The following is a 25,013-nucleotide window of genomic DNA, read 5'->3' as shown; positions in this document are numbered from 1 at the left end:
TTTTGCACTAACTGTAAGTCAACACGAATGATAACCACAATCATTTGAAACACAAAGAAACTGGTTTTTCACATTCTTATAGCTACCATCTAGTCGCGTGTTTAGTAATTCCGTAACTAGATAATACATAGTTATTGCAAAAGCACTTTTACAGTAGAAAGTATAGCATCGGTGCCTTATCCGAGCGTCGCATCAAAAGCAACTGAGCTTCTAAAAGGCAGCTTTATGCAAAGTATCGAGTCTCACTGGGTCGGATTCAACGACGCAATAAAGCCGGGCGAAGGGATCGGCCTTTTCTCCGTCTGGCTGGTCCACTTAGCAAGTTATTAAAGGCAGAAAAGCTCGTCAGAGTTTCTACAGTCTGGTCGATCGGGCCGAAATTTCGGATTCTCGTGATTTATATTCGTCGAACGGGGCGAAAGTATGCGGGAGCTGGTCCATCCTCCCCTCTCCCCCCTTCCCTCTGCCGAGCCAAAGGCGAGAACCACGGACCTTGGTTAAGTGCTTCTGGTGAAACTTTCCTTGAGATGCAAATCGCAATGCGCGCCACTCAAGAAGACACGGCCAGCGAAGTTAAATTACGATCGAAGGGAGAGTGGGGATAGCCAGGGCGGCTTCGATTGAAACCATCGCCTAATGAACTGTAATTGTCGCGAGACCAGAAATCAATGGCCGGATTGGCAATCGGCCGATGGCAGAGCAGCTGCATCGACTTTCCAGGAATTCTCTCGACCCCACCAACGATACACCTGTTATCTATTTAATTCCTCTTATCTGGTCGCTCGCAAGCGACCCAGGATCTGGCCAGGACTGAATCAAGACGCGCATGGAGGTGTTTCGGGGGTAGTTTGTGCTAACAACGGGTCGTTTGCCCGAAAGTAAGCCCAACCTCCGACCGCTTTGAATCGTTTGCGCAGGTTTCCCCGGATGTTTCTCGGGAATTGTCCGACACGATGCTAGCCGACGACCGCACATTGCTTTGGGTAACATTTTGAGCTACAGAGAAAGCTAGGGTTGCGGAGGAACGTTAATTTGGTTGGTAGAGTTTAATTGTTATTTCTACGTGTTTTAATCTTGTGTTTTAACTGTTGAGAATGCGATGATGGCATGGCATACGCTGCGCGAAGGTATTGAAATTTCAATGTTGGCAAGAGTAGAGAAGCATAGAATAGAGTCTGCTAGAGCCTCATGGCCATGAGTGTTCACGAAGAAAGGTAACGTACGAAGTGTTTCGTTTACCTTGCGCTTGTTAATATTTTAATCCCTTTTACAGATACCGTTTACTATCGAATATATTTAAGATGACCAATGATACATCGATGCCAGTTAAGAGCTAAATAAATGGATTGAAAATCTACCAATAACGTGAAACTTAGTATGTAATGTTTGGTCGTGGTGATTTGTTAAATGTATGGTAAGCGAGGAATAAAGAGCCGATATCGTAGGTTGGATAACGTGTTTGGACATCGTTCTCGATACGATGGCATAGAATGTCCGCCGCAAAAACAGCACTTCCACGTAGAGATTGTGGCGATATTGGAAGGAGAACAATTGAGCGTGGGTGCACCGCAGACGTTACCAGGGATACATTGTCCAGATGTGTTCAGAATCCTACGAATATCATGCGGTGTTCAACCTTTATGGTCCTAGACTCGAAAGTGCTTCCCATAAAGAAAGGTAGGAAATAGATTCTGCAGCAGGAGGAAAGAAGGAAGCTCACGAACGAATCCTGGCCGTTATCCTTTAGCCACGTCCCTCGTGTTTGCCCTTTGAAGTTGAATCGATAGAAAACCAGAGGGTTACGCCGGGAGCCGCGATACAACGGTACGCTACAGAAATTCCGAATTGGAAACACACTGGAAACAATGAAAATCAAATACTCGGAAAAGCATCCTGGGACGGATGTCTAAGATGTGCCCTGGTCTTCTTTACCAAATCCTTCGAGATCTCGGGAGTCTTTTACTTCTATTTCCTTGGACGAGCGAGAAGTAACTTCCAAGAGTATCAGCCATATTCCGGGCTACATCAGTAAATTGCCACACACATTCGTGCAAGTGATTTCCATGTGCTCGCCCCGACCAGATTGTTCGACAACCGCAACAAGAACTCTACGCTCGTTGTAATATTAGACGATAATGGCAGCTGCAGATGTTACTGGTGTCTAGCTATTTTCGAGACGAAGAGACGTCGGTTGCTTAATTAACGTCAGAGGGACGACTCGAAAATTCCGAGGTAATGACCACGGTCTTGGAATTCCCCTGTATTTCCTTTACTGTGTCGTAAAGAGGTCTAAGATACCGTGAAAGATTTTCGCTTCCTTTGGAGAGATACATCTGTGCGATACGTTAACGGGAGTTTGGCTTTCGGCCGTCATTTTTCAAATTGACAAATTGATATTATTATCATTTCCGAAGCTTGAAATCTTATTTGTATAACAAATAATTACGATTTGTTAGAATTTGCTGTTAGCTCTGGCGCGATTGAGATAAGTTTGAGAAGTAAATTGTAGCTTTCCTGTCGTCCAGCTTCAACACTCATACCGTGATGATAATAGGAATGGAAATACGAGATCTTAAAAACATTCGATGCTTGAAATTAAATAGAGTTGTGAATAGAATCGTAGAAGCACAGTACATACATAACACAGAAAGTTTCAAATCAATATTCGGAATACTATAGTTAGGGAGTTTGAATAGTACTGTAGATAGAACATAGTTGCAAGTTTCCAAATACTATTCACGGTATTAACAGAATTACATGGAATAGGGCACAGTATCTGTAAGCAATCGCTGAACAACCATTAGTATTCGTTATTTTTTTACCATCATAAGTCCATCAATTAGATTCTGAACGTTTTATCTAACTTGGCTCACTGGTGATATCGATTTGTAGTTTTACGTTGACGGTTAAAGTGTTTCATGTTCAAACGTGCAAAAGTTTATCGCGATAAACATTAGTCGATTATGAATTTGTAGCACGTTAGAAAAGATCATTTGATTTTGATTGCTTTGGAATTGTCTTTCGTTGAATTATTCAAATTACTGGTGGAGTTACTTCCTTCTACTATTTCAATTGTCATTCCTTAGTCCGAAGAAAATTAAGATCAAGAAATAAAAAAGCGTTTGGATGACAAGAAGAAACTCGTTACCGCTTAACTCGTAATTGAATCTCGTCGAGGAATCAACAGTCGTTTCGCAGCTTCCGGTTGTTCCCGGAAGGTACGCGAGCGCAGCTTTCGCGCCGGGTTTCCACGCGCGTAGAGATGCTTAAGGTGCGCTAAGTGTCGTATCGTGAAAGATCCTTCAGCGAGATATGATCCGGCGCAAGGCGAAGCGAAGTGGCGCGGTGTTATCATCGCAGGAGGGACTCGTTTCAGCCAAGCCATTAGCGCATCCGCGAACGTCAAACTTTGTATATCCGGCACACGCTCCACTTCCCGGCAAGTAGTTACATAGATAACCACGTGCAAGGCTTCCGGGAACACTAGAAAATCCACGATCTCCTTGATGAACGTTCGAGGATTGATCATCCTCGATAAATGTCTCGAGTTCAGTTTAATATAATATTATTGCAAGCGGAATCATTATCGTTCAATCTACGGGAAAATTGCGATAATGCTCCCGAATTTTCCTCGATCTATAGATCTTATAAGATCTCTCGTACCAGAATAGAAGATTGTTCATTGGTTTCTGTGATATAAACTGGCAATAGTACGCGGACAGTTACCCCTTTTCGACAGAATGTAATTTAGCCAGAATACAATTTTATCGTGTTAGTTTGTTTCACTAAATTTATTGAAATAAGTGGAATGCGAAGCTGCATTCATATTGCAGCAACCCTCTCAACTCGTGGCATAGAATTTAAACGAGAAATCCTTGTTTCAATCAGAACTGTCGTAGGATGATTTAAAATTTCTCTTTCATGATGAGTGTACTACAAAAAGATCAGAGCGTTTGTAGATGTCGTACAATATGCAGAAGTTTTATTATTTAAAAAGTTCATTATTCGTAATCGTTCGGTTATTAAGATATCCCAAATTAATAGAAATTGATCGAGTTGTGATTGCTTCTGCCAGGGGGATTTAAAACCGATTCGACGAGTCATTCGCTCAATTTTAATATAGCATCGATAAAAATTGATGCGAATATAATAATATTTGTATGTATCTGCTAATTTTATAAGAATCCATTCCAGATTCGTACTTATTATTAATACAAATTGGCTAAAGTATCCACATAGCGACAGAGTTCACGGGCTTTCCTTTTTTCCACGATCTCTGGGACGTTTTCTCAAATAATTACCAGAAGGAACTCTTTCAATTACGGTAGTTTTACAGTGACTGTTTCTTCGCTGCTCGTTTCTTTTGTTCGATGAACTTCGGGAGACTAGTATCACTTCTGTTTCTCTTTCTACTGTACAGCCGAAGAACAAACACCTCGGCAAATCCTTTCCCTCCTTCCTTGCACGATAATAACGGAATAACAGCCATTTCTCGAACACGTGTCACGAAGAATCGCGAGTTTATGGATTTCATAGCCCTCCTTTCCAGTAAACTTCCATGGAAAACTTCACATTTCCCCATCTCGTTCGCACGACCGAAGAGGAGTAGGGCAGAAGTTCGAGAACGGTTCTTTCCATCCGCGAGATTTCTATGGCCTTTGAGTTCGTCTCGCCTCGTAATCTCGCACAGTAGGTTTTCATTTCCCTAAGTTCGAAGCTCATCGAGCTGTTCCATTCGCTCGATGTTTCTCTCAAACGCTTAAATCTCGCTCTTCCTTTATCAACCGCTCAGATTTTCATCACCCATGAATTATTTGCCCACATTTGTTTTAATTTTCTGCACTCCTTGACATGGTTAATAGTTGTTTAGAAGTATGTTTAATTCAATCGGACAAATCTTGTTTGATATTATTTGGAAACGAGATAATAATTACGGTGGCAATTATAAGCGCGTGTTATATATTCGAGGTCGGGGCATCAGTGGTAATAGACGTTCGTGGTCAGACAGGCCGGCGATCTGTAATTCAAGCCTCAACGGCAGCCATAACGAATAAAATCGAATATTCGTAAATCGATAGAGTTGATACCTCATATGAAATTTAATAATGTGTAAAATACTTTAATAATAGGTTATAATAATTTCCATTTAAAAAAGATATTTGATCGATCTAGATGAAAGTAGGAGGATTGTTGACATTTCCAGTCCCCCTTGAAGCACAGAATGAAATCAAAACTTTGACCTAACTAGAACGGTGCTTATGAGCTGGTCTACAGGTTTATAAAGGCCGCGAAACCTAGTTTAATTACTATTCTTTCTGAATACCATCCGAAAGGATCTGTGAGCGCAAAAACCGCTTACCCGATAACCTGTTTCAACTTCCCCCTTTAATTCATCGTTTCTACTTCCTTTCTACCTATGAATACTCACCATACCGTCACAGCCTTCTCGTTTTTTAATTATACTTTGCAATTAAATTGTATCCCTTGGACATGGATGTCTTTGTACCTCTTTGTACGTCTTTGACTACCTCTTTCCCTGCCGAATAATATTTATTTTACAATCAAGTTTTTTAACTTGTTATATCTTGGTACTTTACAGAACCACTCACGTTGAAATATTACTTTTATTACGCACAATGGAATATACTATTTCCACTGAACCAAATGTGTTTAAAATTCGACTAAAATTTATAGACATTGTTTCTTTTAAATCCTCCAAAATACTATAATTTGGTACCACTAATCATAGATATCATATTATAATTACACAAACTACATTACAGTTCTGTACGTACTGCCATAATTCATTTTCTACAATATACTGTACAGTGAAATGAATTATTTGAGTTTCATGTTTCCTAGAACCATGACTACCTATCGCTATACCGCTGTATGCAGTTCTATCATAATGACAGTAAAAAATATTTCTACCTGGAAGATGCAAAGCTTGAATAACTCTGAAGTATATAGAGTAAACATGAAATGAAAATCAACAACGCTAAGATAATTCAGGATTGAAAAAGTTAAAGATAGGAATCATGTCAAGAGCTACGACGTATCTGTGGTATAATAAGCTAGAGAGTACAGGGTTGTTTCATTTCGCTGATTGACTGCCTCGTTAAGTAATGAAGAGGAATCCTGTGTAATTGAAGCACAAACGTATACCATGTTGTTTTTCCCCGCGCGCAAAACCCACAAAAAGCCGTGGCTGATCAAACGGAAGGCGAACTAGCGAAAAACGAAGGAAAGGAAGCAGTCTTAGGGCGGAGTGGTGGCTCGCGATCTGTATGATTCAACATTTTCGGAAGACAGACCACTTTCACCGGAGCGAGTCTTACGCGAGAAAGAGAGAGAGAGAGAGAGAGAGAATCAACCACAGGAGAACTCGTCAAAGCGAAGAATTGTCGTGGTATTTTTCCTTTGCCGTCGTCGACGAGCTGCGTCGCTTCAAAGCAGCCCCTCTGAACTTTGCTTTCTCCGTGGGTCTTTACACGCGTATATATGGGATAAGTACTCGTTATTGCACCGAGCACTTACCATCTAAGAGTAATTGCAGAATCCTCTATGGCGTCGACGGCGGATGCTTTTCACCGCTAATGAAAGGCACGGAAGACGAAGGTGCGTGTGCCTAGCGTGCTGCACTCGCGCGAGCGAGCGACCGGCAACTTGGATGCGCCTTCGATGTATGGATACAGTGAATGAGCCGTGCGGCTGAAAGAAATCGCGCACAAGGTATCAATTAAATTATCATTGACAATGGAAGGTCGTGAAAGGGTCGTACGTGACTGCGTGCATGTGTTTCATAACGTGAGCGGCAGATTATGCGATGTAAAGGAAGATGGAAATACATGTACAAATTATATTCATCGTGGTCCTAAATTTGTGGTACATTCGTGGTTAGAGAGAATCTACCCGGTTTCAAATAAGAGGAAATTCGAGAATAACGAAATTGTATCGGAGAGTTGATCCCCGAGAAAATCGAGTTTGAACACTTATACTTTCTTTGCTTCACTACACCCATAGACTGTACTGACGAAATTTAGGTGTCGTCAACCCTGGAATATCCTGTATATAGTATAACGTATCGAATCAGACAGTAACCTAAATGGATTAAATATCAAAGGCGACGCTGGAAAGAAGGAAGAAAAAAAGTGTGAGATCGTTTCGATCGCATTAAAAGCAAAGAGGAAAGTGATCGTTTCCGAAACAATCAGCTCCCGGAAATAATACGAGAAAAAGTTCGACACCGAGCTTTATCTAGTCAATCGGTGTCCCGGCGTAATCGGCTTAATTGCGAAGAAGTTCGCCTGCAAACTCTCCCCTTGGTCCGAGCCAGCCACTTCTTCGATGTGTTTCGTCGTTCACTGACGTAGAAAGAAGCAGCAAGCCGCGGCAAGACAATGTCTGACAAAAACGAGCACGAACGATGCCTATTAACCATTTCTTTTTACCTAATTTCTCACGAACCCATACAATGAATAGATAGTGAGTATCTGAATAGAGCTTGAATTTAAAAGGAAGGAAACTCTTTCTTCTTTTTAATGGTCGAAGAATTTTGGATTTTATCTTTTAATTTAGAAACAATGTAATTTTATAATAGCAAGAGTGAGTTAGATGGAATTATGATATATCAAGTGACTGTAAACTTGAATGGGATAGAGTTACGAATAATATATGATCGAGGATGGATGAAGAACGATTTAGTGTTGTCTATAAAAGTCTACAAAGTCTATAAAAGTACTGTGTGGTTGATAAACGAGAGAATTTTTGTGTGAGACATCGAAAAGACGAGCTGCCGTAACGTACAATTGAAATGTACTATTATTCAATTAAGTATTTTGTCGCATGGCTCCTGGCTTCATTGGATCCGAAGATCAAAACTTTGTCAAAAAAATGTTTCTGAGAGCACGAAACAAGGAACGAATGGAACCAAGGGAATCTGTTAGAATTTAATCTTGAAATTAAGATTAATAAACCGTGGAAGACACAATGTTTGTATTGAAACAATACTATATGATTTTTATTAAACAAAGTTATAGTAAAATACAAGTAAACGTTATGAATGTTGACAGTTGGCTAGTTATTCTCAGACTGACTAAGTGATCCATGGCCCTTGAAAAGATTTTGAATCCCCACTGTCTATGCAGTAATGAGTGTGATCTATGTGGATGTCTTTGTGGCGGCACGTGTCACGGAACCTTCCAGCAGCTTCGCGATACAAAGCGCTATGCCGTCAAAGCTCGACACCGACGTGCCGAATGTTCCGTCCGTATCCTTATACTTCTTCCGCCGAATTCTCGGAAGAGCATGCACGCGCTAGCAGCCGCGGTACATCTAACGAACGCACGCTAGTGGGGATAGCGCTGGGCAACGAAGGGAATAATCCGATCGATCGATCACCTCATCTATACGCGATTAATATCGTTGTATTCCAACAGAATCCAATCAAGAATTAACATACCCTTGAGGCGGAAGGTGCCGACGCCAGATAGCAAATGAAATTCCTTCGGGAATTCCAATCGCACAAAACTTAATCACGAGATCTAACGCTTAAACATCTTTTAAAACTCGTGGCTACGAGCGTGACCCGGCCTGACGTCTTATGAAATTTTCACAGTCTATTCTGGATTCGTAACGTCGAATATCACAAATCTACCAGGTTCAGGGGTGATTTGCGAGTAGAAGACCGCGATTTTTCCCCATTAATTCGAGATCCGCGAGAATATTCCTACCGCCGCTGGGTCTAGACTACTTGGAAACGAAAAACGGGGACAACCGGTGGCGTGAGAAATGAAACCAACGCGGCAGAAGCGGAGCTTCGAAGCTCGTGAAACCCGCCGTTTTATACTCGATCGCGGCGCGGAACACTCGACGGAGAACGAAAGAGCACCCGGGGGAGTATTTGCTCGACGCTCCGATTAATCGGGAACCTGTAGCTACGCGTGCACGTTCCTCCGCCGATGAAAAGTTTGGCTTGACGGGTGCTGGAAGATGGCCGGAAAAAGGAGCTCGTTTCTGCCCCGTTTCATCGTGATTTTCGCTCGTGTCTCGACAGACGAATGACATTTTTATTTACTACTGGCACGTTTCTGAAGATCAAACGAGCTAGACAAAGGACAAAGTACAGCTGAGCCCTCCATATCCGAACTAATAGGGAGACAAAAATGTCTGGATATATAATGGATTCGTCGGATATTGTAACAACCGGATTTTTAATACATACACTTCAATATTGAAATGAAAAAAATGTGTCACAAATCCAGATATCTATCTACCAAATAACATCTTCATTTATTTTGGATCTCTTGATTTTATCAATCGTGTGTAGATACTTTTAATGATCAACAGGAAACAATATTTGTCAAACGATATTTTGAAAAAGTATGTAATAAATAATTCTCTTGGAATCCAATTAGCCGTACAACATATAGAATGTAACAAAATAAATCGGCTGTCAAAAGACGAAACTTCTCTACCAATTCAATATTTAAATTCACACATATTTGTAATAGTATAAGTTATTTGTTACTAATAGAGAATTACGTGCGTGAACAATACACAGACAATCGGAAGTGAGAAACTTCGCTATATTTTCTTTTGAAAATTTCCTGCAATGTCGACGTGGTATCCAACAGCAAACGCCAAAGGCGACATCTGGCCTGTCTGACATTTGCAATTCAGTTTTCCTACTTAGCCGCTACATTAAACATTTCAACATCAAGCTCAGGCGGACTGCGCCCAAGAAGGTGAAAACTCGGCCGAGCAATTACACCCATTCTTTCCGGCGAGATAAACTCGATGACGAAGAATCGTGGTTTGCAACGCGGCGTTGGAACCGTGGTAGCATATTTCAACCGGGCATAATTTCCCACCGAGCGTGAAATCGAACAATAACACGCGTAACCAGACTCGGCCAATTGATAACTACCAACGGACAAATCCCCTCTGCCTCGACAATGCTGGTGAAAAACGATCACGGAGATTGCTGTAAACCGGCCGGTTCTGTTTGCCAACACGTGAACTGAATAATTAAATACTCGGAAGTGATTCACGCGATTCATTGTGCGCGTTCGTTCTGCCGGGACGATCCTCTCGAGCGCGGCATGCACGCCGGAAACGCAAATACCAGATACCCCGGTAGGTCGGCCATCGAAATGTCAATAGCTCTTGCGCGAGATTAAATGTCACGTTGACGCACCGAGTAATCGAGAGAATGGCGTCTTTCCCCGCGTGTATGTACTTTCTTCCTCGTCCGACTATCTTCGTTTCACTATACCATCTCTGTAAGTGCAACCTTCTGTGAACATTTACCTACGTATATCTGTGGAGTCGATGGCCCGACTTATTGCTTCTTTAGCGACGTTTCCAGCTTTCGCGGTTCTGCATTGACTCGTTACATAGGTTCTCTAGCGTCAAACATGACAGAATTTTGGCTGCTTCGAGACCAGAGTAAAAGTTGTTGACGTATCGTGTCATATAGTGGACTATTTGCACAAAGAAACTGATCAAATGGTGATTTTAATAATTTTGTTTCATAGGCACTGTGTTCCTCGGGAATCTATTTATCTATCACTATGTAAAAACAAAATTGTGTGTAGATATTTGGATGACAGTCTAGTTAGTCATTCGTGTTCGTTTGGTATTAGTCACTTGGGAAAAAGAACCTAAGCTCATATTGTACCGCAATCCTTCTTATGCAGGCTAACTATTTTGATCGTCACGTAGCTTGCTGGTAAATCCCGCTATACCATGCATACGAGGGAAAAGTATGTCAATAACCACCAATTATTTGGAACCAGGCCTAGATTGATTATTTTGATTTGGTAATTCCAAGCGATCAATTGGTTTTAGTTTTTTCTCGATTGTTCCTATACCTCGGCCATTAAAAACCTAGGCCCACCTCCCTGCATGTATACACACACATACATACACAATTTATTTCGTACACTTTCAACAGTAAAAATTGAACCGCGAAATGTCCGTATGCAGCTCTTGGTCGAAAAAGATTTTTTCCGCGCTAGATACCGGCTCGGACTTAATTTAAAAGATGTCTGCGAGGGGTAAAAGTTCCAGCACGGTAAGATAGTCGCGCATCAAAGTTGATGGAAGTACTGGTTACTAACAAAATTTCAAGTTTGACGTCGAACCACGCCGCATCTCGGTAAGCTACTTATGGAATAAGTAATGGACATATCACGGTGACCCAGTTTTAAGCTCTGTGCTGCCGGGAATAACGTCAATCTCGTGATGGAGACAAAATGTCTGCTAAGATGATGTAGTTCTACGGCTTTCTGGCTTTATTATAGGTCAACAAACTCCAGTAAAAATAACGAAATATCCAGGTATCTAATCAACATGCTGTATCCTCTATACAATGAAATTTCATAATATGAAAATTTTGCGTATTACATTTGTCGACAATTAGAATGCATAAGCTCGACATTTTTTTGTTTCTTCGCAGAGAAAGCCTTTTCTGTGAAGTCGTTACAGTTAATGACGTATATTCGCACGTTTGGTCGTCCACGTAATTGCATGGCTGAGCAAAACGGAAACTTCTTTGCTCGTTGATGAATATCTGCTTGGTCTGCGCGCGTTGCATCGCGCATTATATCGCGGGAAAACACGATAATGATTGGTATTAATTTCCCTTTTCTTGGCGGAAGAGATTTTCTCGTTCCGTGGCGCTTACAATGGCCAAGGTTCGTGCCGCAAGGCTGTGATTCAAGCACCTTCGTGTCCAGCAATTTGATACTGGTCACGTTCCAAATGCATTTGGAAAGAATGTAAGGCACAGCCAAGCAGAAATACTCGCGGCAGTCGGTCAGAAGGAGTGTCCGTGTAAGTGCTACGTGTACGTTTAATGGCCCTTTAATTTTGCCAAGTGACCAGTTCGGCAATTAATGGAAGAAGTTCGGCCGATGGTAACAACGCCTCCTTCGCAGCGAAATATTGTCTTTCCGCGATCGGCCGTCCATTTTAAGCAGTTTCATTTCCCGACTTGACTTACATTAGCAATAATACTCTGAAACTTTTATACGAATTTGGAAATATTATATTATTGATGGATTAGAAAGGCGATAATGATAATTCCTCTTCTTTGTAATTAATTTTTTCGAATTAATAATTCTATCCTTCTCATAATTAATTTTCGCAAGTTTCTCTTTATTATAATTGACATTCTGAAATTAACAATTCTTCTGCTGTATAATCAACTTTTACAAATTTAATTCTTCTTTATAATTCATTCCCGGAAATTTCTCAAAATTAACGCTTCTTAAAATGTCACGCCTGTATCAAATCAACGATATCATAATTTTTTTCAAATTGATTCTCATTATTGAAAAATATTCTTTATTGAAAAATTACAAAATCTGAAATATATATTGTATATACGTATATAGATATCTGGACGATATACAAATAATGAACGATTTCGTTAAAATTTCATGCTATTTGTCTATTATTAATGGCAACTTTATAACCAGATCGGTCAGAACGAAGTGGACGTTAAACGTTATTGAACATCGTTATACTGTTCAAATCAATGGTATCGGTGCCTCGTGTATGTAGTATGTGACTGGAACCGTCATTAAAAAATCATGGATGCGTTTGTTCCAACAAGTTGATCACGTTAATTACGCCAGTCAAGAGAATCTCGCATTCGGATATTGAATTGTTTGGTTCACAACTTCCATTGTCACGATCCTGGAAAGCTTTCAACTATTCGTGTTGGTGTTTTGTCTTATACTATATACGTATTGTTTCTACACTTTTGCCTTGTTCGGTACAACACTCATGCATTAGTAATTTCTACTAAACCTATTATGCCAGAACAGTGAAACTTTGTTAGATTTTTTATACACGTTCATTTTTTTCACTTTTACATTTTTTTAGGGTCAACTTTTTCCCTTTGAAGTTGGTTTCTCTCTCTCTCTCTCTCTTTCATACTTGATTTTTTTATTTTTTTTGGATTATGTGTACCTTTTTTACACTTCAAATTCCCTTTTAGTCTTTTCGTTCCCCTTTTCAACTATTTTCAGGATTTTCTCTACCTTTGAAAGTCCTTTTTTCGCTACTTCTTTTGAACTCTTTTTATCTTTGCTTAGTTTTGCGGATATCTTTAAGGATAATATTTTTAATATTAGATTTATCAATTCAGAAGAATTTTTCGCTCTTCCGCAATTGAAATTTTCTTTGCATTAAAAATTTTCTCAACGCTTTGATTTTAAAAGTGATTTTATGTCGATTGCACGAATTATTTTATTAATCATATGGATTCACTCCATTTCGAATTCGGACCATTATAATATTTTTAATACCATAATGTCACTTAAGTGAGTTATTATTTCAACTCATTCATAAATTAACGCTAACGACGATGTTGTTTCTACAAAATAATACTGTTAATTCCGACTAATGAGATATTTTGCCAACTATACAAATTTAATTCACCTCAAAATTCGATATGCTTATATATTTACAGTTATGAGATGATTAAACCAATAATCGCGCCAATTTTATTCCGAATACAATGAATAAATTGTATGCCTAAAGCACATTACGCTAAAATCTGCTTTTGTTTTAAACTAGTAAACAAGTTTATTAACAAATTTCATTTATTATTAACAAACTTAATTTAGACTTACCGACGTAGCAGTTTTAGAACTCTCCAGTTCGTATTTCACCTCGGTAGACAGAGCCTATGTGCAGCATCGTCGGTTTCTTTGGAAAAACTTCAGGTCATCAGCCGTTCTCCGACGACTTACTCTTCCTTCGATGTCATAGGTGTAATCTCGAAGCTGGAAAAGAGCAATCTGTCAAGAATCGAGTTCTTCGCTTGGACAGCGGCAATCTTATACACAGGATAGCCGAAAGTAACCAACGAGGGATCGAGTCGCTGACGTAAGTTATCGAATGTTCCAGCTAGTTCCCGTCACAGTCGTATCAAAGACCGACGAAGCGCTTTTTCCTTCAACGGTGGACGAAGTCTCGTTAACAGGCGGATCGGTAACCGATGAGCAGTTTCTAAGTTTCTTCCGAACTCTCGATAATAATAACGCTTCCACTTTTTATCCAGAGATGTAATTGGACGTCAGAGTTTTATGAAAAGACGATCATGATTCTACCGTCAGTTTCTACGTATCACGTTAACGAAATACGCAACTGAATTCTATCGAGTATTTTAATAACACTGCAATATCACTCCATCTTGGTTGTCTTTGAGATATGTATATGTATAATATATGCAATTTGGCAAAAATTACTCTAATGTCTGACTATTTCGTAATATTCTGTAATACTAATATTTGATCGCGGTGTGTTCAAAATTTATATTTCATCGCAATATTTCCTTTCGAAATGGAGATATTAAAGTTGCAACACATCCAAGGTATATCTTGAGGGTATTTTGAGAGTACATCTATCTATTTTATAAAACAAGGATTTCTGTATTTTCCATGATGAGCGCTGCGATATTAATACATGATAATATTGGTAAAACGAATTAATTTACACGACGCAGGTATTAATTTGCAAGCTGTGTATTTGCAAGCTGCATATTTCGTGTGTATTTTTAATCATTAAAGTTACTTCGTCATCCTGCCTCTGCCATCTGAATATCCACTGGTATATAACTATTCTCTCGTACATTTTATATTCTCCGCTAGCTTCTTTATACCGTACACCCTGCCTTTCCTTTCTGACATGGCCAACTGACGGCTGTTTCCTTTCATTCGGTTACATAAATTCTATTCAAAGAAATATAAACTGAACATTTCCTTTCTCTTCTTTCAGATAACCGTAATCTAGTTGAACCCGGTTTAATTTTTTCAGGGCTGAATTTTTGCACAAGCGAGATAATAGTGTTTATTAAATCTATTAACAAGAAATCTTTGTTTTAACTAGAAGAAAAAATCGCTCATATCTCGGTATTCGAAAGTTTCCAGGGAAGGCCTTCTATCAAAGAGGTTAAAGTAATTTCAACGATATGAAACATCAGGCCTCTTTTGTGACGCAAGGACCACAAAAATCGAATTATCTCCTGGATTCCATCGTGGAGTGACGCGATCGTATTGCATAATACACCGGGTGGAACGCAATTACCAAGGGCCAGCGAGGGATAGATGGTTATTTTAACGCGGCTCGGTTCGTCGTTTTTCATCTGGGCCACTTCTCGCAATTGAATTAAGAACCGAGTCGATAAGGGACCACGGAAAGAGGGTTAGGTTGGGAGGGGATGGTAATTGTAATTTAATTCATTTGTAGGGTCGAGCCACCGCGATCGTAAAATTCTGGTGAAGTTCATTAATCCCTCTCTTTTCCGCAGCCTTCATTAAATTAACCGGTACCCTCATGTTTCCCATTTTTCCACTGTCTACGAGTTTCCACGGGGAAAAGATCAATTGTTCATAGTTATTTTGACGCGTACAAACTTAGTTATTATGTACTTACTTATGTACATGCGAAAAGTCGATAACCACTTCTGTTAGCTTCGATTTTCTTGCATACTGTACAAATTTAATCTTGTTCGATGTGCTTGTTCGAAACATACTTGTCCAACAATAAGTTGGAAAAGCAAAAGCGATACATTATTCCAAGATAAATGTTTAGTCGGCTGTAGCCAAGAGTGGACGAAGTTCCGCGCGAAATTCAAACACAGCTTCTATCGATCCAACAGGTCAAACCACCCCTAACGAAACGTGAACACCTCGCCCTCTGTGAGGGTAGCCTCGCAAGCTCGTTCCAGAATCTGCGTTATCAACGGCTTCACAGGATCAACCGTGTCCTCGTTGCTTTTGCAAATTCACCGTACGTGACATTCGACGCGCGTTTCGCTGCTTGTTACAGGCAGCCGATACAAAAGGGCGTTGCAGTCTGCTTCCTGGCAACCTCGTACTGCTATCATACTCCTCAATACATTTTTTATTTTTGAATTGACCAAAAGTAGAAAAAAGACGACACGTAATAGAAAACAGAGAAGAGCAACGTTGATTATACAATTTCATGTTCCCATACGGAACCACTATGCATTTTCATACGATCGTTTCTCGTTTGTTCTCTTAATCTAATATTTAGTTACTTTCAGCCTCAATGTAACACGAAACGGAATCGTAGATCTCATTTTCGGACAATTACACGCGATCATCCCCCACGCAAACAATGTAACCGTAGCTTTGAAACGGGCCGGTTATCCATTAGAGAGTTTTTCGCGGGGCGAAACCGAGCGGTCTCGGCCGAAATCACGGGCTGTGCGCTTTTCGCGTGTTTCGGTGGAATATTGGCGCGCGCAGGCCGCAGCAGAGCGAGGGGAGGGGGCGATCATAGCCGGCGGCGCTTGTGTATCCGAGAGCCGTAGCCTGGGAAATTAAATTTCCCATGGCGCGAGCACGGCACGAGCGTCGACGCGGACTACCCGATGGACGGGCTGCAATGCAGTCAGCGGTTTGGCAATCCAACTGCGGTCGGATCGATGTGCATTTCACCATGAACCATACTTGTCCTTTACTCCCGATATCCTCTTCTTCCGTACGGTACAAATAATGCAGTACCGTCTGGGCATTCTAGGCGCGATGCTAATTGCGCGTATCTCCGACTCTTGATCGTCCACTGTTCGACTCGTTCGAGATCTACCGGGAATTACGTCGGCCAAATTAACTTCGTGCTCTTGTAACGTCCAGGGTCTTCCTGCGCGATAATTTACCAACTAATAATATTGGTGAACTGACAAGTGACAGGTTACAGGTTATAAACTTCGCTATTATAATTTTACAATTTTTCGTTGAACAGGGTAATCGGATGATCTGTACAGTAGTTTTTAATACGTGGTTGCATATTAAATTGTCAAAGTACTTTTCTCAGATAGCTTGATTGTAAAATTTGGCTGTAAATCTTCGTTTGATTTATTAGCAAATTTGGTATCGTTGTGTAAGAATATTTATCAAAATTAACAATTTGTAACATGAAAAATTCCACGAACATTGTTAATGGAATTATGTAAGAGGTTTCAGTTTGTTCGATATTTGATCAGGATTCTTTTGCAATCTACTGAAAACTCGTTCTTCCTGATTATATTTCCCGGCTCGTAAAATTTCACTAATAATATTAATGCAATGTTTCAAGAGGGTCTCGGTTCTTCGATCTTAAGGATAATATTTTGCAAATTGAGTAAAAAGATTTGTCATCAGTTTCCGACATTTTGATAGGAAATTCGTGACTCTTCGAAAGATAATGCGGAATTTCCAAACAAAAACCTTAACAATATAATAGAGCTTTTTTTTCTATTTATTTATTTAAATTTCACAATTTGTCCAGTAGGACATTTGGTAAAATGTTATATCTTGGTGTTGTAATAATATAACATGTGGGTGGTTACCCCCAGCGGGGTACCATCTTCGTGTTTGTTAGGTTGTGTCCTTTGTGAGATCTGTTGGGTGTTTCCTTTTTAGTCTTCTTTCTATGTTTGTTGCGTTGATCGTTTCCGCTGCCAGCCGATTCGGGTGCGTTGCTACTCTTTCTCTGTACCTTCTTGCGTATCTGTTAATCTCCTCCTTGACCGTTGGTATTCCAAGGTCTTTCCGTATATCTTCGTTTCTGACGTATCATGGTGCGTTTACTATTGTTCTGAGGATATTAGCTTGGATTATCTCTATTTTGTTTATATGGCTCATTGCTGCTGTTCCCCATAGTGGTATTCCGTACGTCCAGACTGGTTTTATAATTGTTTTGTATATTTTTAATTTGTTTTCTATGCTTAGTTTGGATTTTCGACTTGTTAACCATTGCATTTGTCTCCTTGCTGTCTATATTTTGTATAGTATTGATTTAATATGTTGTTTCCATGTAAATCGTGTATCTAGGTGGAGTCCTAGGTATTTGACTTGCCTTGTTTGTGTTATTTGCGTGCCGTTTAGTATAATTTTTGGTGGTATCTGTTTTCGCAGTGTGAATGTAATGTGGTTGCATTTATCGGGGTTTGCTTTAATTTGTTTATCTTGAAGCCACTTTTCTATTTTTGTGATATGTTCTTGTATTAATGTGACTGCTGTTACAGGGTTCGTGTGCCTGACTAGTACAGCTGTGTCATCCGCAAATGTCAATATTTTGCTATTGGTAGTTGTTGGTATGTTGGCCGTGTATAATGTGTAGAGCATTGGTCATAGGACGTTTCCTTGCGGAACCCCTGCCTTGATATTTTTAACTTCAGAGCATGAATCTTTAATTTTTACTATAAAGGTTCTGTTGCTTAGGTACGAATTTAATAAATGGTATATTTGTTTCGGGAATTGTTTCCTGATTGTTTGTAGAAGGCTTTCATGGTTTAAATGTAATAGAGTGTTGGCGGTCTTTGTAAATTGAAGAAAATAATTTTAAAGGTGGCACCGAGATACACTTTAATTCAATGACGCAAAAGGTAGTTTAAAACGTACCACGGAATTCCACGATCGCTGCTGCAGCAACACATCTCCTGAACTTCCCCGTAATTAAACGACACGCAAATTGAATCCCAAAGCAGTCATCAATCTTGCGCAGTATAAGTGGTGCTTGAACAACGCTGCTCGAACACCGTTTCGTGCGAACATCTCGCGGCTATTTGCGCGTTCCATTTCTCCACATTATATTAATTAAATAATTAAATTGACTCCAATATTAAAAACGAAGTAAAGAATGTTCACAGAAAAATATAGTAACATTTGAAAACCATAGGTGAAAAAAATAATAAGAACGTCTTGGTTAATTTTTCTATTTTGATGTTACTTCACGACGAAGAAGGAATATATTTTGAAGAATTTTGTAGAAGCCAATGTACAACTGTTCGGATATACAAGATTTGAATATTTTCGCTATTCTAATATTTTACGAGTGATGTTCTTAAAAGTATGAAGAATGTAAGAAAGTATACTGTGTTTGGTCAAATAAAAGAACAATTTTGGTAACACGGGATTAACTTTAATTCATATTATAACTTATTAGATTTTTACACTGTTTCTCTGCAAAAACAAAAATAAAACTTGATTTGTCCCGTTTTCCCTGTATGATCTTCAAACGTATCTTTCGAAAAGAAAAAAGGAATGAAATGGAAATGGACATGCACTGTTCATTAACGTTTTGAATTTTTCTCGAACAAAAAATGGAATTTCGATTACGCGGGAAATCGAGTTCGTTTTGATGACTGAACCGAATACGTTGAATCATAACCGACCAGTCCGGTGCTGTAAACGTGTATTGTAAAATGTCGCTGGAAACGAGTTTTCGTGCATTGGTCGGAAAGGATATCGAGAGAATGAACGAAACCATTGCGATTCTGTATAATTCTTCCAACTTCTGTGAAAGTTCGAAAAGCAATGTTTATCAAGTTCTCGAATCGTACAAAAGAAAGTTACACTTCGGAATTTGAAAAATATATGGACGCTTCTTATGCAGTTCAATTTTTATTTCAAAAGAAATAAGAAGGATTTAGGTGCAAAAATTTTGTTCGAGGCTTATAAATAATAAATAACTTGATCGATGTATCATAGTGTTCTCGAAAAACAGGCATTCTCGATAGAAAGTTTTATTCAGAAATACAGAAATGAATTAAAATTCGCGTGCAGTAAAAATACATTTCTCTTGCCGCATAGAAATTCCCACTGAGTGAATTTTAAGTTTTTTGTACAATATTTTATGCCTTCCACTTTTTGAATTTAGAAAATTCATATATCTTCTCTGAACTAACTTTGTCCTAACAAATACAATCCTAAAGGTAAAAATCTCGTCGCTTGCAAAATACAAAAAGAGGAGAGAATGGCCAGTTATTTTTGGAAGGAGGCGAAAAATTGAACACTCTTCGTACTTCAGATGACCGTTTCAACGTTGCACCGTGTCACTCTAACCGCACACGTGAAATATTCTGGAAAAAATCACTTGTTTCGCGTTTTCACTGGATTCGGTTAGAAATCGGTAGATTTTCGTTTGACCTACGGTTTCCGGCTGCTTTCCAGCTCGCAAAATCCCCGTCATTGTCCGGCCGGATTATTCTGGTTGATCAGAGGGATCTGGGCGAATGGAAGAACCGAATCGGCCGATTACGTGGAAATGAAAGCTCCCGTTAAATTTTATGCGAACGCAAAAATGCTCCGCGACACTCCAATGTCTTGGTTGCTGATGTGTCGGCCGCGTTTTTACGGGAGAGGAATTTTTTTCTCCTGGCTAAACTCGCGTCACCAGTTGCCAAGGTGAGGAAGAGAAAGGCAAAGGGGTCGGAGTTGGGGGAACTGCGAGAAAAAGAGGGGTTGAGACAGCGGGGATATTCTGGCGTTGGCGGAGGCTCGCAGCCATCCCCGTCGGCTGTGCTATTTCCCGGCATTGTTCTTGATTTACGAGTCCTCCGGCAATTCTTCTTTCGGTCGCTAATTAACGAGGGGCCCGACTGAATTCGCGATTGTAACTCAGGAAAATTTAGAGGCCGCGAGATAACGCCACTCTGTAGCCGTGTGTACGAACAAAAGGGCCCAGCGGTCGGGTATTCTTGCATTCAAATGCGATGATAAAGAAATCTTAATTATGCAGCGTCTCGACGTCCGACCGGACCGAGACCGAACTGCGTCGCTCCTGTTACGCCTTATACAATCTCCGTTTTCAGATCGGTTGGTTGTTTCGAATTATTCGAAGACTGCAATACGTACACCCACAAGAACCTCTATAGACACATACTTCGTTACTGCGATGTATTGAGTTCGTCAGATTCTTCTTCTTCTTGCTAGTCTTAGATTCTTCGAGTATATCAATATCCAAACTGAAATGTGATGACGTTGTTAAAAGTTCGAACCGATTTCGATAAACTGGCTAATTGTGATGTACAGAAAGTGCGTGTTATTACGTTAGCTTTAGTCCATGGCGCAACGTGAATGATGTAGCCCAGAAGTTTGAGTCATGCTGTGACTAGTTCTTGACTTAGACTGACTGCTATTTGGCTGAAGATAGACTAGAGCGCAAGATATAGACTCGATCTAGACCCGATGTAAACTCGATGTAACACTGGATGTAACTCGCTGTAAACTTAGACTTGACTGGATTTTAACTTGGTGTAAAAACTGGATTTAAACTGACTTGTCGCTCCTATGTTATGATGGAAGAAAGCTCGGTGTGGGTGTGCCCTTTGCATGAGGAACGCGGATTCGTTGTTCACACTTTTCGTTAGTAAAAGTGAGGGTAACGATCCGCGATGTCGATTGGTTATGACGCACGTTAATGCCTGAAGGTATGCGGAGGAAGCCTCCTACCAACGTGGTTCGTCGGTGACTTTGTTCATGGCAAATATTCAGTTTTTCCCAATAGGTAACTACCCGCTTTCTCCGAGTTTGTAAGAGCGTGCAATAGACCTAAGTATTGTTTTAAATGCCAGCTATAAACCGAAAATCTTGCAGGATTAAAGCTTCTTGCAAGCTAATAGGATTCGATTTATGGTGAGGCCTTAGATTTATTGAAGGTCTTTCTAATGAGGCTTGGGCCTTGACGGTCAGACACTGAAGGACATCGCACGGACCATTTCACGCGATGTAACAGAATCTGAACAAAATTACGAGTTTATTCGAGAAGAATTTATATCGGTAAGGAAAGCTGTCTCCATTCAATGTCGATCTCTTTGTGATCGTTTTGAAAATGTGACAGTAAGAGGGTATAACTTGACTCGTGGAAATTCAAGTTGAAAGAAAAGTAGAAAGATTCGACTATCGACAGGAAGTTGGAGAAATATTTTAGTCAGTTTGACGTTCTCTTTTGTGTCCTTTCCTATAACATACACCGGCAGGAATCCTTAGAGCAAACAAGAAGCACGATGCTCCTCTTAGGTCAATAACAGAATCACTGGCAGATACAACATATCGGTAGCTTGTCAAAAAGTTTCTTATCTGGAAACGAATTACCTTTCTGCGTACAACACTGATGCATGAGAATACGCGTACACCTCTCTTCATAAGTATCACAGTGGCACGTTTACAGAAAATAAGATAAACTTGAAATATTGTTAGGGAGTTGGTAAAAGCTTGAATTATAACCGCTCTTGTAATCCTAGATCAAACAGAGATTATGAATATAATCTTACGTAAGCAAAGAATCCATATATTGAACGTTTTAAAACAAATCTTATTGCGTTTTTCGACCATTATTTTAACCAATTCTGACATTCAAATTATTAATGCTTCTATCGTATTTGCTGTTATTTAATTTCAAATTTTGGATATACAAACTTCTCTGGATTTTTGTATTTAAATCATTCAACATTTTTTTAACAAGGTTTACATTAGAGAATTATTTGAGAACAATGTGTTTACCATAAAAATTATTTCCATTATTTGAACCTGTTGTCGCACGTATAAAATGCAGATATGCTAATACTTGCGAACAACGGTGCATATAAATTCAACTTATATTTACGGATTATTCCTCCGTCTCGGATTACCAGAAATCATTGTGCAAGCAATTTTGCACGTAATTAATATCCACACGGTTTATAATTTCTCCCAATCCTGGTATTCAACAGCAATTCACCAGTTAGTTATGAACGATAACAGCCAGTGGTTTCTCATCAAATACCCGGCTTTCTTTTTTCACTGGGATTCTTCATAGAAAATTCGGTGGTTCGGCGCCAGTTTGCACACTGCTTTATACAGTGTTCAGTTGCAAGCAACCGGCGAAAAAGCCGACGAAAACGCACGTCCTGCTTTCTGATTACTTTCGGCTAAGCGCATTACCGAGCGTCGATGAAAAGTGTGCCGTTGTTCCGCGTTTTCCGCCGCTGATTAAACATTCCATCGCAAAATACAATGCAATTAAAAGTTGGTCGCTTAATCCGGAATAATCCGCGGGAAATTCGCGGCAGGCGTGCGAGTATGTGCGCATCGTAAGCGAAGACAAATTTTTACCGGGTCCCTTGAATTTTTCCCCCGATGTTGCATGATACACAAAATTCCTATTTTTGACAAACGAATTTTATCTTCTACGTGTTAAGAGTTGAATGGAGTACGCTGACTTAAGGAAATTTTAGTATTCACGTCTTCATACGTCGATAGCTAATACCCTGTCGTAAGTTTCGTAGTTGTCACCCTTTCAGACAGATCCTAACACGTCATCTATCCTTGAGATCCAGCATCCATCGGGTCGAACAGGTCGAACCCGTACGTTAATGCAATGTCGCTTTAAGCCTACGCGACTGCGTTAATTACGCGCGTAAGTTCGTTGTCAGGCCGCCTCGTAGGCAACGTTAATTACCTAAGTGCCAAATTGGATCCACACGCGACGCTAGAAAAGAGCAGCCTTAATTCTCGCGAAAGCCGATTGGATTAGCGGTCACAGCCATTTTCCACGTAGCATGCTCTTTCCTGTTCCGTTCTACCCTTCCCGTGCTCTGAACCCTTGTCGAATTGAACGGAGGAATAACGGAGGAAGAACCAGAGAAAGCTCCGTCTGCATAAAATTAACGGGCTAAAAGTTCTTGCTCCTGCGTCCGAGAAATTGCCGACCTATACTACGGCCATCACGACCTCTCTCCGCTTTTCTCTATTTTCCGCTTATTTCTTCCGACGCGCTGTCACTTTCCTCTTTCCTACCTAACCTAACCCCTTTCCACCACCCCTTCCTCCTCTCTTCCAATCTTTCCTTTCTCTCGTACCAATCGCTCACCTTTCTCTTTGTACCTATTCCCCTTTTTCCACCATCTACAGCTTTCTATCCTTTTTCCATCGTAATTCTTGCCCTTCACCCTTTTTCTAACTATCTGTCGTTCTCTGTCCTCTTCTCTCGGGGTTCTCTTTTTCCCAGCGCACCACGCTTTAACCCCTTCTTAACCCCTTCTGTTACTTCTTTACCTCATCCCTCGTTCTCGTTGTTACCCTTTCCTTTCCAACCTTTTAAGGTCCTATACATTTACCCTCTGCCTCTTCCTGTCATTTTTCCTTCTCTCTTTCGCACCTTTCTAAATCTGTATCTCGTCTTTCGGGATCTTCGCCTTCTTGCTTCGTCCAATTTTCTAACACGGGACGGTATCACAAATTTTCACCACGTTGCGTCTGCGATTCGTTGTGTCTCGCGTTCTAACTTGTCTTGTCACCCTTTCATTCCTCTACTCGTTCGCAGCTGGTTCTTCATCTGACGCGTAATCCATTTTCCGCACTTGGTTCAATTCCCAGTCACTTTCCTCCCCATTTCCATTTCCATCGTCGTTTTGTTCCTCTTCGATACTCTTCTATTCTGTCCTGGTTTCTTCGTTCTTCCAAGGTTCCCGGTTGTATCTTATGGGCGAGTTTGATTAATAGTTTGAACCTGTAGAGATTTGCACATATCCATTGGCCAGTATTTTTCGAAGCTCCATCGTGATAAATGTCCATATAGTGGACCATAGAAGTATTCGTATCTTTGTAATCATTCAATACGATTATTTGTTTAAATTTTCGATTATGTCATAAATGGTCTATGGATATTCACGCAAATTCATATTTTTATACACGCAGTTAAAAAGGTAAGACTTAGGCAAAGATTTGTCTCACTTATTCAGCATCTAAATATTTACATATTATATACATTTTTGGATGTTATGTGCGTTCTATGCGCCTCTAAAATACATAAAAATCCGCAGTCTAATCATAATACGTTGCTACATTTCAATAAACGATAGATTGATACAGTATCGTTTTCCCGATCAACGTTTAGCATCCTACAAAGCGTTTCCAGAATTAATGTCAATAGGGTATGGAAAAAAGCACAACCGGCGTTTCACGCGTTTCGATGGCTCGTCGTCGCGTAACACGACAGTTTCGGCCATATGAAAAACAGGTTGCAACCGGTGAAAAACGGGGGAATCGTTGCTGAAATGACCAATAAGTGTCGATGTTTTCCATTACTCTCGCAGAAAATTGTTAGCCGTGTCGTGGCCAGGATAATATCGACTCTGTCACACGCTTCCATACATTGTGTGGCAAAGGTTGTAGCTACGCAACATGTGAAACAACAAGTTTTTGAATCAAATACATCGAATCGCCGCG

The 25,013-nt window shown here is 40.1% G+C and overlaps 1 protein-coding gene across 3 annotated transcripts in view; it reads right to left on the bottom strand.

Annotated features, from left to right (window-relative positions):
• LOC138187814 (protein artichoke) overlaps positions 1–25,013 on the bottom strand; it is a 309,368-nt gene that overhangs the window by 221,399 nt on the left and 62,956 nt on the right. Inside the window, exon 1 of one of the 3 annotated variants that reach the window (XM_069128984.1) lies at positions 13,647–13,765. The exons of the other annotated variants lie outside the window; for them this stretch is intronic. The gene's annotated coding sequence lies outside the window, so the exon portion shown is untranslated. Of the gene's footprint in view, positions 1–13,646; positions 13,766–25,013 lie in introns of those variants that run through there. 3 annotated transcript variants of the gene reach the window in all.

The sequence above is a fragment of the Bombus flavifrons genome, chromosome 15, assembly GCF_040668555.2.
Source record: "Bombus flavifrons isolate JBK064 chromosome 15, iyBomFlav1_principal, whole genome shotgun sequence".
Lineage (NCBI taxonomy): Eukaryota > Metazoa > Arthropoda > Insecta > Hymenoptera > Apidae > Bombus > Bombus flavifrons.
The sequence above is the reverse complement of the archived record's forward strand: the minus strand, read 5'-3'. Positions and strand labels throughout refer to the sequence as shown.